Source organism: Dryobates pubescens, chromosome 14 (assembly GCF_014839835.1).
Source record: "Dryobates pubescens isolate bDryPub1 chromosome 14, bDryPub1.pri, whole genome shotgun sequence".
NCBI classification, from domain to species: Eukaryota; Metazoa; Chordata; class Aves; order Piciformes; family Picidae; genus Dryobates; species Dryobates pubescens.
Genome location: NC_071625.1, coordinates 19,938,457 through 19,955,744, shown reverse-complemented (window position 1 = coordinate 19,955,744; position 17,288 = coordinate 19,938,457). Strand labels below are relative to the sequence as shown.

General features: G+C 43.1%; 1 protein-coding gene across 3 annotated transcripts in view; it reads right to left on the bottom strand.

The window, feature by feature from the left end:
• The window catches only part of ST3GAL1 (ST3 beta-galactoside alpha-2,3-sialyltransferase 1), a 74,013-nt gene extending 60,086 nt beyond the window's left edge, over positions 1-13,927 (bottom strand). For all 3 annotated transcript variants that reach the window (XM_054167155.1, XM_054167154.1, XM_054167152.1), the window contains exon 1: positions 13,795-13,927. The gene's annotated coding sequence lies outside the window, so the exon portion shown is untranslated. The remainder of the gene's footprint in view (positions 1-13,794) is intronic.
• Positions 13,928-17,288: the final 3,361 nt, after the last annotated feature.

The following is a 17,288-nucleotide window of genomic DNA, read 5'->3' as shown; positions in this document are numbered from 1 at the left end:
AATATGCTACTTTTCTTTAAAGCAACCCTACAAAAAGGTGTATCTCACTTTCATCAGGATACAGACAAGTATGACAGAAACACTGTATACATGCCCATTTTTAAGGCTAGCCAAATAAAAACAAAAAAGTATATCAGTTTGGGTCTGTAAAGGAGTTAGCCACGACAATCTAAAGGTAACCTGTGCTTCCCCATTCAAAACTGCTGTTTGCCTTTGGTACTTCATTGCACACTAAATGAACTTATGCAAATAAAAATCCATTTTCCTCACACCAGAGAACTATGTCATAGCATTTATTCCAGAAACTCCAGTGCTTCGCCCCATTCTAGGTTGCAGACTTTTTCTTACAGGTGCCACTCATGACCAAAGACAGAAGGTACTAGCTAGCAACTGGAGTCATTGCAGATCATTAAAGAGACTTGTCTGGCTGAACGACTTCCAGGACTGCAATGAATTAGTTATTCAATATCCTCAGATGAAAGGTACCATGCAAATAAAGAGCAGTGTATTGTATCAAAGAGGGTCCTCCAATTACTCTGGCTTATTAGTCCAGTAGAGGTAAATGGGATTCTAGCCTGAGTTCCTGCAATGCAGCTCTATGGATAGAGTCCTTATTTTAAAATAACCTCTGCTAAACAAGCTATAGTCCACTTAGCTTGACCAATTTAAACAACTAACCTGCAGGATGCTACATTCTTTTTGTATTTGCAGGTCAGCTGCCTAGAGACGCCTGAAGTATGAACAGGCTTTCAGGGCCAGATTCAGATTTCATTCAGCATGGTGTAAATCAGGAATAATCCCTTTAGAGATTAGTAGAAGAGAGATCAGATTCAGGCTCTTGGAATTAAGCACAAACCATGTGCTTGCTGGGCTTATTCTAATTCTGCTAAGTACAAAGCAATTCTCCTTCAGCATGTCCCTCTCTCATTCTGTCTAAAGCACTCGGAGCTGTGGAGCAAAGGAAGGCTGCTAACACGCAGCTGAAGACATCTGTCACTGCAAAATACTTTTGCCTACAAAGTTATAAAATAAGACTTACAGTTAAAGAAAAAAAGAAAAAAAAAAAAGCCAACAACCCCTTCAAATTACACAGGCTGAGCAACATTGTGTTTAAAGATCCCTCCTGACCCCTGAACCATAAAATGAACTACAGTAACCATCTTTTACAAGAAACCAACACAATTACTTTGATTTACAGCTTCTGTCTCTGATTCTGGTATATATATCAAAGGAAAACATAAGCAGAGCTTTTGACAGATGCATGTGACATCCTTAGGAATCAACAGCAATTCAAGCATCGTTACAAATGAATGCAATGTCATCTGAAAGTCACTTGTGTCCTTCCCCTGACACCATAACCTTTGAAAGGTAAGGCAATAAAAAAGTAAACATGCCAATAAGTAGTACCTTGCTTATTTTTACCTAAGATCAAACACCAGTCACCACCTCAATGAAAGTGTGCATGTCTACCAAGAGGATTTGATTTTGCCATTCAGCGTGCTCACAGGTACATCCCTGCTAATACAGCAGTCTGAGTGTGCAGTTAGAGAATTCTAGTGGAAAGGGCTAAGATGTAAGCCTCCATCCTATTTAGGTCATGATACAACTCTCACAAGTGATGGAGAACTATAAAGTGACTTTCTGAGAAGAGTAGTATGTGCCTGCATAAATACTGTTCTCATTTGATGGGGACTGGTTTAGTCTCTCTGCCATGATGCTTACATTGTTCATGCCTTCCAAAATAGCCAACAAATAAACTGAAGGATATCTTTAATTCTAGATGCTACATTCCTTTGTTTTGCACCTTTTGTACTGTTGAAGAGGATTCCTTACCCTGTGACCTTTGATGAAGAAAAATATCTTCCAGGAATCTCATGTCCCAACAACTTTGGAGAGCAAGTTGAAATTCAGTAGGAGCTGTAAGTGGACCGTAGCTGTCATACTTACAGAGGAATTTCCTTTGGGAAGGAGAAGGCAACCTTGTAAGAAATATTTTATTTACCTTCAACTGGGGTCTTGGATACTGAAGACCAAAGGCTCTAAGTACTCTGATATACAGACTGAAGAGTCCCATTGGCTTTGGGTAAGGAAACCACCATCAACAAGCCAGTTCATACAAGTGCCATGTGTTTTAAAGATTATAAGAAGTCACAAGCTTTCTAAGTCTCATTAAGCAGATGACAGCCTCAGCAATCGATTCAAATGAGCAACATCCCCGTGCCGATGCAAAGGAAAGCACACTACCCACTTTGTCTCCATGAGATAGTTTGGTCCTGCCTCCAATAGTCTGCAGGTAATGAGCAGATCAAGCCCTAATGAGCTCATTAGTTATGACAAGTCTATACTCAAGGTCACTGTGCACGACCCTGTTCTCTCTTGGAGAAAGGTAAAACTGTCATACAGCATTTGTTACTGATGCAAGAGAGGATTAAAGACAAAACACAGCTCTTGGTCAAGATGCAGAAACACCTTAATTTCCTTAGAAGTTCAATACTGTTGGTGCCAGCAATGATGCCACATACCTGCTCAGGAGTGGCAACCAGCTCAGAATGGCAGCTGGAAGGAGAAATCTGAAACACTGATTCAAACAGCTATAAAAGCAAGAGGGTTTTTAATATTCAGAAAAGTGTCAGTGCCCTAAGACGAGAACTTCCATCTCTAAGAGCTACACTTGTCAAATGAAACCTGATGAGATACAAAGGCAACAAAGGCATTCAGGCTTTGACAGATACCAAACTGTTCCCTCTGTAGAGGTAAGGGACTGTGAAGGAGATGCTTTTCAAAACAAGTAAGTCTCACCTGGTTTTAACCACAACTTGACCCTCAGGCACAGATGGCACAATGCCACATTTCACAAAAGTGAGGAGGATGCCAACAACACAGGAGCAGGCAGGACCAGTTTCAAAAGCACCAAATTTCACCCTGCAAAAGAGCTGTCTTGCAAAGCCAACTGCTTTCTCACCAGAATGGGAAGGGTTACAGACCACTCTGGTAATACCACCTTCACTGTGTGCACCTCTGCCAAGTAAGCTTGAAAGTCCCATAGAAGGCACTGCAGGTTGCCTCAGGGTGTCTTGTCCCGCTTCCAGTTTCTTCCATGAGAAGCTCCTTGCTGAGGGAACACACCACAAGCTGCTGCGGCCGCGCATCACAGTCAGTAAATTTCCAAGCAAGACAGTTAAGGGCGTAAAATTTTTCCTAGCATACAGCAAGCAGACTCATACAATTTTCCAAATTCAGACACATGCCAGAAGTGTGGTTAGTGGCTCTGAGAACAACCTCAAGGGAGAACTATACCTTGATAAAATGTCGTTTTCCAAAATGAAGTTGTGCTGGAGCTTTTTCGTGAAATACAGAGAAGAACCTCTCAGTTTGAGTGTGGAAGAAATCAGGGAAATGACATTCTGAGCAAAGCTTCTTTAAGAATTCACAGACACACAGAAGCAAAGTTGGATGTGAGAGTCCCTGACAGCTCATCTGAAGAGGATCTTAGCATTGTTTTGTGCCCCACTAGCATCCAATATCTTGGGCAAGCTTGTTCCCCCAGGACAACTATGCTTTTTCCAAAATAGCAATTTTAAATGAGGTAAACTTCTTAGGATTGTTTGTCAATTAGTGTGATGACAGTCCCCACAGAGAGGCCTTGGGCATTTTAAGCCACAGGGACAAGGGGTTACTATGTGAAATGTGATGGCGGAAGCTCTTCTCTAGGAAACAATAGAGGCAGTGACCACACTGAGCACTTCTGGTTTAAACTGGGAAAATCTTAACTTTATATAGCATTCTTTACCCAGAGCTTTTACAGGCAAAGGAAAAGTGTGTGTCCTCCTTTTAAGCCAGCAGAAACAAAGCCCAACAAATGAGTCCCTCTCATACAGCAGCAGTGGGTCAGATGGTAGCAGAGGAATGCATGAGCAGCCTGTTCTCCTGGTCTCTGTGAAAAGGGAAATCCCCCTCCAAACGAGATGGGATGGCAATTCTAAAGTATCACCTAGTTTCCATCCAAGCCTCCAGTTTTTCCCCTCCAGAAAAAGAAACAAAACCTACAAACAAGCTATCCCAGAATGAATCACAATTACATATAACATTCTCTGCCAATATTTACACTCAATTCACTGTTGCCAGGACTGTTGCAGAGAAGCAACTTATTCTAAAATCCTTGGTTTCATTAGATGTTTCAGCCACCTCTGCAGTTACTGTATCACCGTGTATATTTTCAACAGCCAGCATCCATCTCCTCCTGCTTTGCTCTTTGGCCTCACAACCAGTAGCTGCTCCAGGCTGATTTCTGCCTGAAGCATTGACCACTTCACCCAGCAGAGGCCCTTTGAGGAAGCCACGGTGGGGCACGAATCAGTCTCTTAACTGGGCATTTTGTTTCCAGCTCATGTTGGTGTAATTTAACTGCCAGAATTGGGAGCATTGTATCAACTCACAGCAACACTTGGAGGATCTACATAAATATTTGTCAATTTTATATTTTTCTGAAAACTTCCATATTTTAAAGGACTATTTAAAAAACAGAAGTGTTTCAATTGATATCACATTCATTTGCTGTAACTTGACTGAAAGTCCCACTTGTAGGAGACCTAAATCACTCAATTTTTCCTCACTCTGGAATATGCATCACAGTTCTCCAGTGTCCTCAAACGTTTTGCAGTGTACAGATCCTACAGGTGAATGAAACCCTTGCAGTTTCTCAAAAGGGCCAAAAAGCACCTGAATATTGTACACAGCTAGTATATGGTTAAGCAAGTCCTATCAAATCTAATTTGATAGCCTGGGGCAAAGTTTGTCTGTAGTCAGCCTGTTTTTCAATGCATTTGCTTTACTGGGTTGTCTCCCAGACTATGCATGCATACATCTTGCTGCCCTAGCAAGCTAATAAAGTGGCCATCTGAGATGGCAGGACAGACAGGCTCCATCATCCCTGCAGTATTATCACAGAGTCAAGTAGCTGCTGATATTTCACACATCCTGCTACCACAACACAGGCTTTCACTCTGTCATTTCGCATCTGAAGCAGGTTTTCATTTTGCTTATCCATTTTTGTGTGTTTTTGCAACATTCACAGAAAATCTGCTGTGGCAGCCACCCTAAGTCAGTGATACCTCATGTCCCTCTGCAAGGCCTTAGGACCCAGGTGAGGTAAAGCAGCACACCAACAATCAGGTGGAAAATGCACCAAAGTGCGCAATCTCTGCCGCACTACGTTGATAACCTCCTCACAGGTGACAAAGCAGAAACACAGGTGATTTTTGTTGCACAGGCAGTGCTTTGCACATCTCTGTGCTACTCAATGGAGTGTCAGACAGTGAATGAGTAAAGACACTGCCCCACCTCTAAAACTCTTCTGTCCAAATGGTTGAAAATTTCCTTTTACTTTTCCCAATTCAAAATCAAGATGCTGGTCAAAAGAGCAACACTTCTATCTTTACTCAAGTCCCCATGCATTTTAAAGGCTGAACTCAACCTCCAGGAAAACAAAATGCTGCCATTTACAGCAAGCAATACTAGAGCAGAGACCTGGGATGGGACAGGGCTCAGCTCTGAAAGCTGACTCCAGGGTCTCAGCCAGAAGAGTTGTCCTCTTACCATCATGCACTAGTCCTTAGAGATAAAGTTTAAGTGTCCCTGGCTCCCCCTACATCTTGGTTTCCTCTGACCTTGGTATGCAGAGGACAAAGCACGGAAGAGGAAAAGGAGCGGTGGGAGCTGCGAGAATAATCTGCTCTCCTCTAACAAGGAGCAGTTGTAGAAACAGGAGAGGAGGAACACAGGCAGAAGAGGAGCACCAAAACACAGAACAGTACCAGAACTGAAGAACATTTCAGTGTCTACTGATGGAAACGGAGAGGAAAGTAGGGAAACTCTCCCTGAAGCTCTGAAGTTCAGTATCTTGCATACACTTTATGTTTCCATAGTCATCTCATACCCATATTGCAACCATCAAAATAATGTCAGTGGAGGCAAGTTTTTCACCTGAAGGTGAGAACTTTAAGAAAAGCCTTATTCTCTGGTCCCACAGCAACTTCCTTTGCCCAACCACTCCCTGTGAGCCCATTAGAGTCCCCAGCTACATAGGTAAGCCACAACATTGGCACTTCTGGAAGCCCAAAAGAAAGGAACCTCTTTTGCAAAATGTATAAAGCATTGCCACACTACCCTTCCAAACTGTTCTCTTCTTAGCACCACAGAAGACAACTTTGATTTCCATGATATTTTATAAGAGCCTATTTACATTTGAATATTGCCTTCCTAAGCAAGAAAAGTTTTTGCAAGAGTCTAACTACTAATCTTTCAGAAAGGCTAATGACATTTTTCCTTGCAGTTCTGTGTTGCCATTACAGCATAATCTCCAACACATAAGCAGTAACTTCTTCATAACATACAACTTCTCTGCAAAGGTATTGGCATTCTCAGCTGCCAAACCATATGTGCCAAACTGTATGTGCCTCCACGGCCTGTCTGTGAGCTTTATATATACCCATTTTGTGTTTCCATCAGCGCTAGTGCTTGACCACCTAGAGATATTTAGGTAGTGCTCAGCATTAATATCTCAAGTTTGAAGCTGAACTTTTGTGAACAGGATATAGGGCAAGAAAAAGTTCTTTTTCACTTTTCTGAAAGTATTTTAAGGCCAAAATTAAGCACACTGCTTGGGAAGAGCAACAGGTCTGTTTGGAAGACACTGAGTGAAACCACAAAACTGATCACAGAGTCATCAATTCCCAAAATAAGGAAATTTTATCTGGAGGGGCAAAGCATATGATAGGGGAGAGGGAACGAGAAGAGATGTAGAAAGAATATTTCTAATCCTTCTAATATGCATTAAGAGTGAGAAGCAGAACAGATCTTTTATTTGAAATGCACAGAATTGCCCCTGCAGAGAAATCTGGGTGAACCTATTCACAAATAATAACTTCAATATAAAAATAGTTTCAGACAAGAACCCAAACCCCAAATTCAGGTATGATATCAGTATTGCCGTCGGCTAGCAAACTCTCTTGATGAAGGCCACATCAAATTCAGAGGAATCATTTTGATATTTCTGAAGGCAAACTTTCTCCTTGACTCTTTCAAAATGAGTAATTTTGACTATATGAGAGTTTGAAGTGGGCCTAAAATTAAAATTCAGTGAACCAAAAAGCAAGATCAACCAACATTGTTGAACATCTTTGTGCGTAACATGGACAATGGAATTGAGTGCACCCTCAACAAGTTTGCTGAAAACAATAAGCTGTGTGACACAGTCAGTATAATTAAATTAGACACAAGGAAGAAATTCTTCACTGTGAGGATGGTGAACCACTGGAACAGGTTGCCCAGAAAGGTGTTTGGTGCACCATCCCTGTATAAGCTCAGGCTGGATGGGGTTTTGAGCAACCTGGTCTAGTGAAAGGCACCCTGCCAATGGCAAGGTGGATGGAACTAGGTAAGGTCCTTTCCTACCCAAACCATTCTGTGATTCTATGAATGCTTCACTTGATCAAAACCATAATGACCTTGACCAATTTTTAAGATTTGCTTTAATTCAATATAAACCAGTAGATTCCTCAGTCTTGTCACTAAAATATCTGACTCAGATCATCTGCACAAGCTGATTTAAACAGAGTTCTAGTAAGAGAAAACATCAGATCCATTAATTATATTAGAAGTGAAAGCCTTGCAAGAATGCAGGCTACAGTCTATACACCTGTCCAAGTGCAGATCACATAAAAGTCATCACCACACCCCAGACTAAAGGGATACAAGATATAGGCATGGATGCTCTTAACACACCCTGCCATCAATGGATGCACTTTAAGATGTCATAAAGAAAGCAAATACTGTAAAATCAGCTGCATTTCATGTTGCAGGTAGCCCTATACCATATTCTTGACATGAATTTGTAGAAGTCCCAGTCTCCTGCTTTGATTTAGGAAAGAACTAAATCTGCTTGGTGATTTTAATTTTCATCTAAATTTCTTCTAAGTAACTGCACTTTCTGCACTTAACAGCAGCTTTTTGCAGACAGTGTTTGCTTCCAGTAGTGATAACACTCCAAGTTTACAGTTAGCACCAAGAATTGGTATGCGGATCAAGGTCACTCTCAAATCATGACTACATTGGGGGTGAAGAAAGTAAAACATTGCATCTGTGGGGAGGAGTGGACAGGACAAGTGACCCTAAAGTGATAACAAGGGATTCAATTCTATACATGTCACACTCAATATTAAGCTGAGGGATCACAAGGGTCAAGCTTTCTTCTTTAACAACAAGTGTTCAAGCAGGATTCTGTCCATTCTGCCTTCAATCCTGATCCATGCGTTCTTGAATCCAGTTCCAGAATCCAGCTGCTGAATCTGGATTACATCTGCTACTGAATACAGTCTGGGACTTCCACATGGCCACTCATAGCATCAGTGGTGATAGTGACATAACTGCCATCAGGGGAGTTGGATTCAATATTGATTTTCTACACATTTCACTTTACTATTTTCATTAAAGCTCTTTTAGTTTTCTTTTCCAATCTGTAAGTCTCTCTCTCCCCCTTATTCCCCTTCTCTTCCACTTCGAGAAGGGAGAGGGTTTAACAGAGAGCGTCTGTCACTGGTGAAGTAACACAGGTCTTTGCTCCAAGACTAATCTCTGTCTGGTTGTTTAGAGGACTCAAACTGGTATGTTTCAACCCAAATATTCAGATGTCATCTTCTAATTTGATCTTTGGGTTTGCATCCAGGATGTAAGCAGGTACCTTAAAAATAAATATATTCAAATCTGGCCACAAGTAGTGTCTACTGAATATGAGCTGGAGATAAGGAACCTGATTCCTACCTAAAAAAAAATGGAGGTGACGCCTTATGCTTCCCTGGCAGGGTCATATTAACTGAGCTGGCAGTTTTGATAGAATTAGATTTCTTTGTCGAGCTGGTACAGCACTGTGATGTGTCAGCACACACAGCATTTCAGATAAGTAAGATTAAGTCACTGATTGAAGATCCAGCCTCCAGAAATAATGTAGTGTCCTTTAAAATGAACAATCTTTATTTTGTGTTGGTGTACCACAGCTAAAAAAAATATAAAATAAAATAAAATCCACCAATCCTGGGAAATGTCAGTAGCAACTATCTAGTCCAGAGACATTTTAAAATTGCATCTAATTTAATACCTCATCTTCATTGTGACAGCTTTTGCTCTGCAGAATGATACTCCAAAGGGATGGATAAGGACTGATCCATGTTGAAGAAGCTTTAAGGCTATCCAGAGTACCTATGGTCACTACCAGGCCAGCACCAGAAAGGTGGGGATTATCATGCTCGGAATCTGTGACAACAGTCACTCACTCCTTCACTCGAACTCTTTGGGGCAGAAAGCTACAGAAGGCTGAGCATGCATCAAAAGACTGCTGGGAGAATGGATTCCCAAAGAAATGGAAAAGCTACTAGAAAAAACAAAGGCTTTATTGAGACAGATGCCCTTAGAAGGGCAACCTCAAATGTTTGCCACCAGATACAGGATACAACCATTTTACACATGCCCCCCCCATCTTTCACACTCCACAGCTATTTTGCAGCTGCAGGTGCTGTGCAGCCCCAGCTTACAGGAGCTTTTCAAAGCCTTACTGGGCATTTTCCACAAAGGAACTCCAGTCTGCTACTTAAAAAACAGAGGATGGGACACCAGTGAGAGAAGGATGGAGCAAGACTGGGGAAAAAAAGGTGACTAGAAGGGTGATGACAGTTCCTCTGTAGCTTCTGTTAATGAGTGCCACCATGGCCCAAAGCCCCTATCAGAACGAGGGGAGTCACATGACATAGGAGACAACTCCTCTCTAAAAAGCTTGCCTCTTAAGTAAAGGCAACGTACATCGATAATGTTATCTACTTAAAAGTTAGTGCCCAGAAAGCAGTTTTGACAGGGTCAACAAGGTCAATTCTGTTGCCAAACAGGTTTCAGATGCCACTGAAGATACCTTAGACAAAACCACCCACCCAGTGTTTCCAGTATGACACAAGGAGCCAAACTCTCACATTTTTCTGGACCAGCTCCAGAAGGCCAGGACATATTGGTCAGGGCAGTTTAAATACCACTATGCATAACAGGCAAAGATCCCTGAAGTACATGATTCACAGCTCCCTGTAGGCACTTGAGGGATACAAAACAGGTACCTAATGGGCAATGAGTCGAACCAATCTTCTAACATCATACTAGCCCAGAGAGGGATGCAGACCTGCCCTGGATGGGCTGCAAAGGCATTTATCCATCACACTAGTGAGACCAGGCATACCATGCCTGTCAGGGCTCAAGAGCCAGACAGGAGCTACTCCCTTCCTAGGCTAGCTGAAGCTTCTGTTAATCTGTTGCCACTGGCACTGTCACTACAGCAGTAAGAGCAATACACATTTATAATAGCAATTTGTCTGCAAGTTTGTCTCTTGCATTAGTCATAGTGCTCAGCAGACACCTGTATGGGACAAAGAAGCTTCTCACTGTTGTAATTCTGCTCTAAGGTGCGAGCTGACAGATAATCCTAAAGTTATTTTTAACTTGCATATCTCTCACTTATTCCAATTTTCATTTACCAGTTATTAGGCATAACATGCACAGGACAGACAGATTTTGATGCAAATAGGCAGAACTGTTAACTTGGAGAGGGGCACTTTGCCTTATATGTTAAAACATGACCATAAATTCCATTGAGTATCAATAGCCTCAGATCAAGTGTCTGCTTCTCCTTGCAAGCTTGATTGAACACAGGCTGTTTAGCAAACACTTTATAGCAATATTTATATCAAAACTATTAGTACAAAACTAACCAGGCTTGCACTGAAAGGCCTCAGAGTACCCTGGCAAAGGGGCTGGCTATTATAAAAAATTCTTTCACTCAGGAAGTGCTCCTAAGGGAAAACAAATAGCTTCTGAATACCCAGATTACAGTCATGTTCTACGGCAGCATTGTATTGCCTTCGGGAAAAAAAAAATAATAAATGTGTGCTGCAAGGGAAAGATGAGTACAGGAAGGAAGAAATTTATCTTCTACTTCACTGATACATCTACCTACAGAGGAGGGCTGTTTCAGATGAGACACTGATAGTCCTATGCTGACTTCTATAAAGTACAGAAAATAGAGAAAATTAAGTAAGTGTGGTATGCGAAAGAAAAAAGGTAAGAAACTCCACTACAAGTAGTGGCTGACAGTGTTGAAACAAGATGAAAAAAAAAAGGCATCCTTACTCAGAGCTCCCTCAGCCAGTGCCATGAAAAGCTCCACCAAGTGGTGGGATTAACGGCACTTGAAATATGCTGTGGAGCTGGATTTGCTCTTATTCCTTTGCTTTTTAGAAGCACATTTCTGCTTCACCATGTTTTTGAAATTCCATCTAAAAGAAGCTCCTAATAAAAAACATATTACTGCTATCATTCAACTGCAGTATTTGCAATGCACTTCGCATAAAAGATGCTACAATAACCTAGAAGACGGAACTGCTATGTGCAAGACCCTCATTTCCCCTCTAATTACTCTCAGTTTTGCATAAACAAAAGAGCAAGTTGGTAAGAAGACACAGAGTCTTATATAAAATGTTTATTTTTAAACATTAGATGCCATCATCATTATTACTGTCGAGTTTGGAAGAAAAACTGTAAACGAGGCTGCAAATTCTTTCCTGCCTGGGACATGTGAAAAATTCACACAAACAGGGCCACTCACTGTTTCCACCGCACAATAAGACTGTACACCAAGAGAGAGAGACAAAAAAAGAAGGAGTTGCATTCTTCTCTTCTGCTTTTTGAGTAGCTATGCTCTTAAATGCCATTACCAGAAAAGTAAAATAAATGTATGTCAGACAGAAGTGGACTTTTAAACTTTAGTGGTAGCTATAAAGCCCGTTTGGCAGGGACGCAGACTGGGACTTTGTTGAGGCACAGGATTTAAACCTGCTGCTGCTGAAATGTTGATCTACAGCAGCACCAAAACAGAGTCAATGAAGTGAGAAATTGGCAGAGGAACAGAGAACCAAGTTCACCATAGACCTACGCTGAGGTTTTGTGTTTCCAGGATAATCAAGAAAACAAGTGCCTTTAATAAAGGAATCCATCTTTTTTTTATTTACATCCAACCATTCCCTCCTCCACCTCCAGCCACTGCCTGAACATGTGCTTGTACAGATTAAAAAACCATCAACTTTCCAGATGAGCCTAGGAAGGACCACAAGCATAGCCGTGCCCTGCAGATAACCACTGTGCCACGGACAAAAGCAGGAAAGAGGGCCTGGGGCCAAGCACAACTTTTGAACGTGAGAGCAGCTCGGTCGAGCATGCCTGGCTTTCGATCAAGCTGTAAAAACTGTGGAGAAGTGAACATACCGGCTGCAGAAGGCAGCGGCTGGTGTGGGTGGCATGGGACACTACGGATGTAGCAAGTCAAAGAGGTGCTTCACACAAAGCCACCCCTCCAGCTAAAGCCATGTAAGTAACACACAGTAGGCATGTGCTGCTAATTGAGCATCTTCTCAACTCCCAAAACGCAGGAAGACTCCGGCTAAAGGTGACTCCTCATTTTAACATCTGTCACTGAAGAGCACCAACATAAGTGAACTCCTGAGGACAGGATCAAAGTAGAACAGGGACTTTCTTTTTTATATCCTTGAATTTCCTGTCTCTTTTCCACACTGAAATTTAATTTCCTTTTCAAAGAGAGCTTTTAGAGCTTATGAAAATTGACCCAAAAGATTACAAGGGCTTTGTAACCCTTCCAATCTCTCTGAAAGATTCGTAATTAGGGAGGTTTTTCCTTTAGCATGTGTGCCCAGCAGGCAAATATATAATTCAGAGTTACAATTATATATACCATGACTTATTTCAGTGTATTGGATACATACACGCTCAACCTCTATAAAGAGTTGAAAAATCTTGTGTGCCTCAAACAAGTACATTCACATCAAAGGCATTTCTTACACGTTTGCTTTCATTTATGCCAAGATTAAAAGCAATCACCTTAAGGACCTGGGATGTATGTTTGCTATAAAGACAAACACATCACGTGTAACAAAGCCACGCGTAACAGCCAAATTGCTGACCTCCAAGATTAGTTATTTATACTGAAATTAATTCAGCAGAGGTGTGCAAGCAGGTACCCAAAATAACTAGTCTGGATTTTTTTTCCCCCTCTAACGGACTTACACTGGGTTTCCTCTATTACCGCACAGTCTACTCAAGCGGAAAAACAAACCAACCACAAATACAATTAAAAAAAACCCAGGGTGCAGGACCCAGCCAGGCTGGTCCATGACGCTGCACCACCCCCGCCAGCGCCAGCCGCGCGGGGCACAGGGCAGCAGCGGTCCCTCGTGGACCAGGGGATGCCACGGAGCGGATCTGCTGGGGGTGGCTCCTGCTACCGGACCCCAAAGCCAGAGCGCAATGCTGTATGAGGGCATAGCCCCAAGGTGAGCCCACCTCGGTGCGCGCAGCCTCCCCCTCTGCCCCCATCCGCCAGGGAAATCCCGGTTGATGCAGCGAAGCCTCCCTGCTCCGGAGTGCCGGGCACCCGCTGGAGGATGCTGCCGGGCTACCCCTTGCTCATAAATAATAACAAATACAATAATAGTAATATTTTAAACAAAACAAAACAAAGCCAAAACAACAACAAACAAAAAATTGACAGCCGAATGAGGAGCTGGAAGGAAGGGGGAGACTCCCGCCGCGCCTTTCGCAGCAGGAGCAAGCGGGAGGATTTGCAGGTAAACGGGGAAGAGGAAGACGAAGAAGGAGGGCGGCAGGAGCTGGAAGGGGGTGTCCCGCGGTACTCACGGCGGGGCGTGGGGTACCGGCGGGCCGCCAAGCCCCATGGCCAGAGAAGAGCGGGCGATCGCTGCTTGTTGCTGCGCTTCCTCGCTGTCTGCCTGCGCTGCCCGCGGAGCCTCTCCCGGCACCCCGTCCCTCCCCTTCCCTCCCCGGCGGCGCTTCCTGCCTGCTCATATAGCGCGCCCCCAGCCACGTGGACGGCGCCGGGGGCCCCGCGGCCCCTCCTCGGATCCGGGCAGGGCGGTTGCAGGGCGGTTCCAGGGCGGCCCCCACCCGCCCACCACGCGGCGTGGGAGAGTTGCGCACCCGCGGTGGAGGGCTGCAGCTGTCAGCGGGGGAGAGGGGCGAGTGGAGTGTTACAGCCACCAAGTAGAACTCTCCCCTGAGCATTCGAGGTGAAATCCCAGCTGCCGCGGTGACCTCCTGTATCAGACTGAGCGTTGTGTATCCCATAGGTGAACGCGTCAGGGAATGTGGAAAGGAATTCCACGCTTCTCAGAGGAGAAAACATAATTTGCACCATTAATAATAATATAGCACATAGCTTCTTTCAGTCCAACATCATACACGTTTACTATGACCATAAAATACTGTACAAATAAAAAGCACCCAGTAGCATTAAAGCATCACCCACAGATTCATTCAGCTGGTGGAGCGTCTGTTAAAACTCTTTCACAACATCATGCCGGCTTTTTGAGTGTCAGTGTGTAAAGACTCCAGAGAAGTGGGACAGTTGTAGCATCTCTCAAAAAGCAAATTATCTCTGTGGTCTTCTCTACAGACCCCTCCCCACAGACCCGCACAGTGGAAAGCTCCAGCACAGATCAGAGTGGAGAGTGTATTCCTGAGCTCTGGAAAACACGTTTCTTAACACTGGCCAGCTGGTGCATAACTCCCTTTGTGAAGCAGATGAGTTTACAGGTTATTAATCTACTTACAGAAACTGCCCACGTTGTTGGTTTATTACATCCAGCTCTTCATACTTCCACTGGAAACTGCAATGTGCTATGTAGGAGCTGTAAGTCATCAATCATCACTGAGCTGGTTTCCATAGAGTTATATTAGTAAAAGTGTGAATTCAGACCGGTGTCACATCGTATGCCGTGCGGTGAAGATATTTGCATTCGGGTGTAAGTACCTGTGACAGGCTGAGCTTTCTGCTGGGAGCATAAGCCCACACAAACCCTTCAAGGGATTCACCCTCTCACTAAATCCTGTCCCTGGATACTGCAGAGCAATGTAGTTTTATACCCTTCATACACAGTGCTTGGAAGGGATTTTCCTAAAGTAATGAGGGTAAAAAAAGAAAAAAAAGTCATATTTTGCAAGGAATGTATCAACCTAAGAAATCATAAAGGGGGGGCAAATAGTGTATTATAAAAGCTCTTCACTTCTTTTTCCTGGGAGCTGCTTGCCAGACGTGGGATGGGGCTCTTGAGGAGCTCCAATTTGATCACCTGTGACAGTTTCTGCAACCCTCTTGACTTGATACTCTTATACCTTCAGGCAAGTTAGTTGAATCTGCTGCTCCATTTCCTTCCCAATGATTGTAGGTAGGTAGGTCTGTTTATGAAAAAAAATCAGCTCACCAGCTGACTGGGCATCAAGTATGGAGATTGCCTCCAAACATTTTTGAGGTGATGGAGGGAGAGAGAGAGTGATGAGGCCACTGAGGAATACCCTATGAAAGCAAGTATGCTTAGGAAAAGACGACCCAGATCTGTCCATGATTTTAATAGAGAAAAAGAATGATTCTAGGAAAACTGATGATTTCTCACCTACTACTACTGCATTTAGAGATTATATCAAGGAACACACCCTGCAGTTGAACCATGTCCTAATTAATGATAGTTAAGATGAAACTGGAGCAGGTTGCACAGAGAAGTTGTGGATTCCCCCTCCCAGGAAGCATTCAAGACCAGATTAGATTTGGCTTTGAGCAACCTAGTATAGTGGGAGATGCCCCATCTGCGGCAGGGCAGTTTGAATTACACGTGAGACCTTTAAAGTCTCTTCCAATCCAAACCGTTCTATGACTGATGAAAGTACTCTGGAGTACACAAAGGGTAGAATATCTTAGATGATATCTATGATGACCTTAGAGGTCTTTTCTAGCTGAAACAATTCTATGCTTCTATGATATGGTGGACCCTGTTCCAGCTACACCAGCTTTGGTTACAGGCTGCAGGGAGAAGATATGTAAGCAAGTTCTGTAGTGTCTAGTTTTGGTCAGAAAAACTCCTTTCTCTAAAGTAAGGCAGAACAGGAGGGTACTTGCCCAGGGGGGGGCCTTGAGGAATCATGACATGGGAGTATGGTTAGAGCATGGAGGAGTGCAGAGCACAAAGTTCCTCAGGCGCCTGGCTGAGCCAAGAACAAGACCAAATCCTCCTCAAACAGCAAGAACGTAGACTATTTCTCTTTATTATATCAGTATTACACTTAATTAACTCCTTGGAATGCTCTCTACTCCACCAATGCACCCCAATAAGCATGTAGGTAGCAGGTACTCTCTAATAATGCCATGGTAATTACAACAGGATCCAACCTGGAGGCTCGTATCCTTTCCCCTTTATGCTGTAGCATATCCCAAGCAAGTGTCATTTAGATGTTTTTGGGAAAGAATCCAGGAGTTGTTTCACCGACAGCATTTCCTCAACAGCTCAGTGAATATGAAATATTTTGAAGTAACCATGCAAATCTTGCTTGTCTTCTTATGTAGGGAAGCGGTATCTGTTCTAAACTCTGGACCAGGGCTGACGGGGAATAGCTATGCAGACATCAAAGGAGCTGTATCAGCTTTCACCAAGTGGGGATCCAGCCCTTTATTCACATTTTAAAATTCAGAAACTGCATCTAAATAAAGCATTTTTCTCTGTATTTTCAAGTAGCCAGTATTTTATTTTATGGCTGTTCCCTCAGTGGTAGGATTGTTTCTTGTAGTTAGTGTTTAAAGGCCCTTCAAGGCTCATGGAATTAAAAATTAATAATTTAAAGCTGGTCTGTGATGCAGAATTTTTAACATATGCTTTACAGGTCATGCAGAGCAAGGGGGGGGGGTTGGGGGTTTTTTTGTTTGTTTGGGTTTTTTTGTCTTCTCAGTAGATATTTTACAAACATGCTGTGCTGGAACAAAAATCCTGTTTTATTTGAGACTCAGATTTGAGCCTTCCTATGCATTGACACAGTGTTGTGCTGGAGTCTGCATGCCATAACAAGGAAATCCTTATCACCAGCACTAATCAGAAGAGAGGAGAAATGACGCCATTTGACTGCTTTTCCTTCTACCCTGGTAAACCAGACAGGCAGAACTGGGGCTTTCCCATTTGAAAAAGCCTCAGCCCAAGATAAAGACAGAGGAGCTGTGATTTGCCGTAAGGCTGCAACGGGGCTGGATTCAGGTGGCATTGGAGTAGGAGAGAGACAGTGATACATCATGTTGGATTTTGGCTCTTTTTTTGAAGGTTGGGTGGAGTCTTTTTTTTTCCTCCAACCTCTTG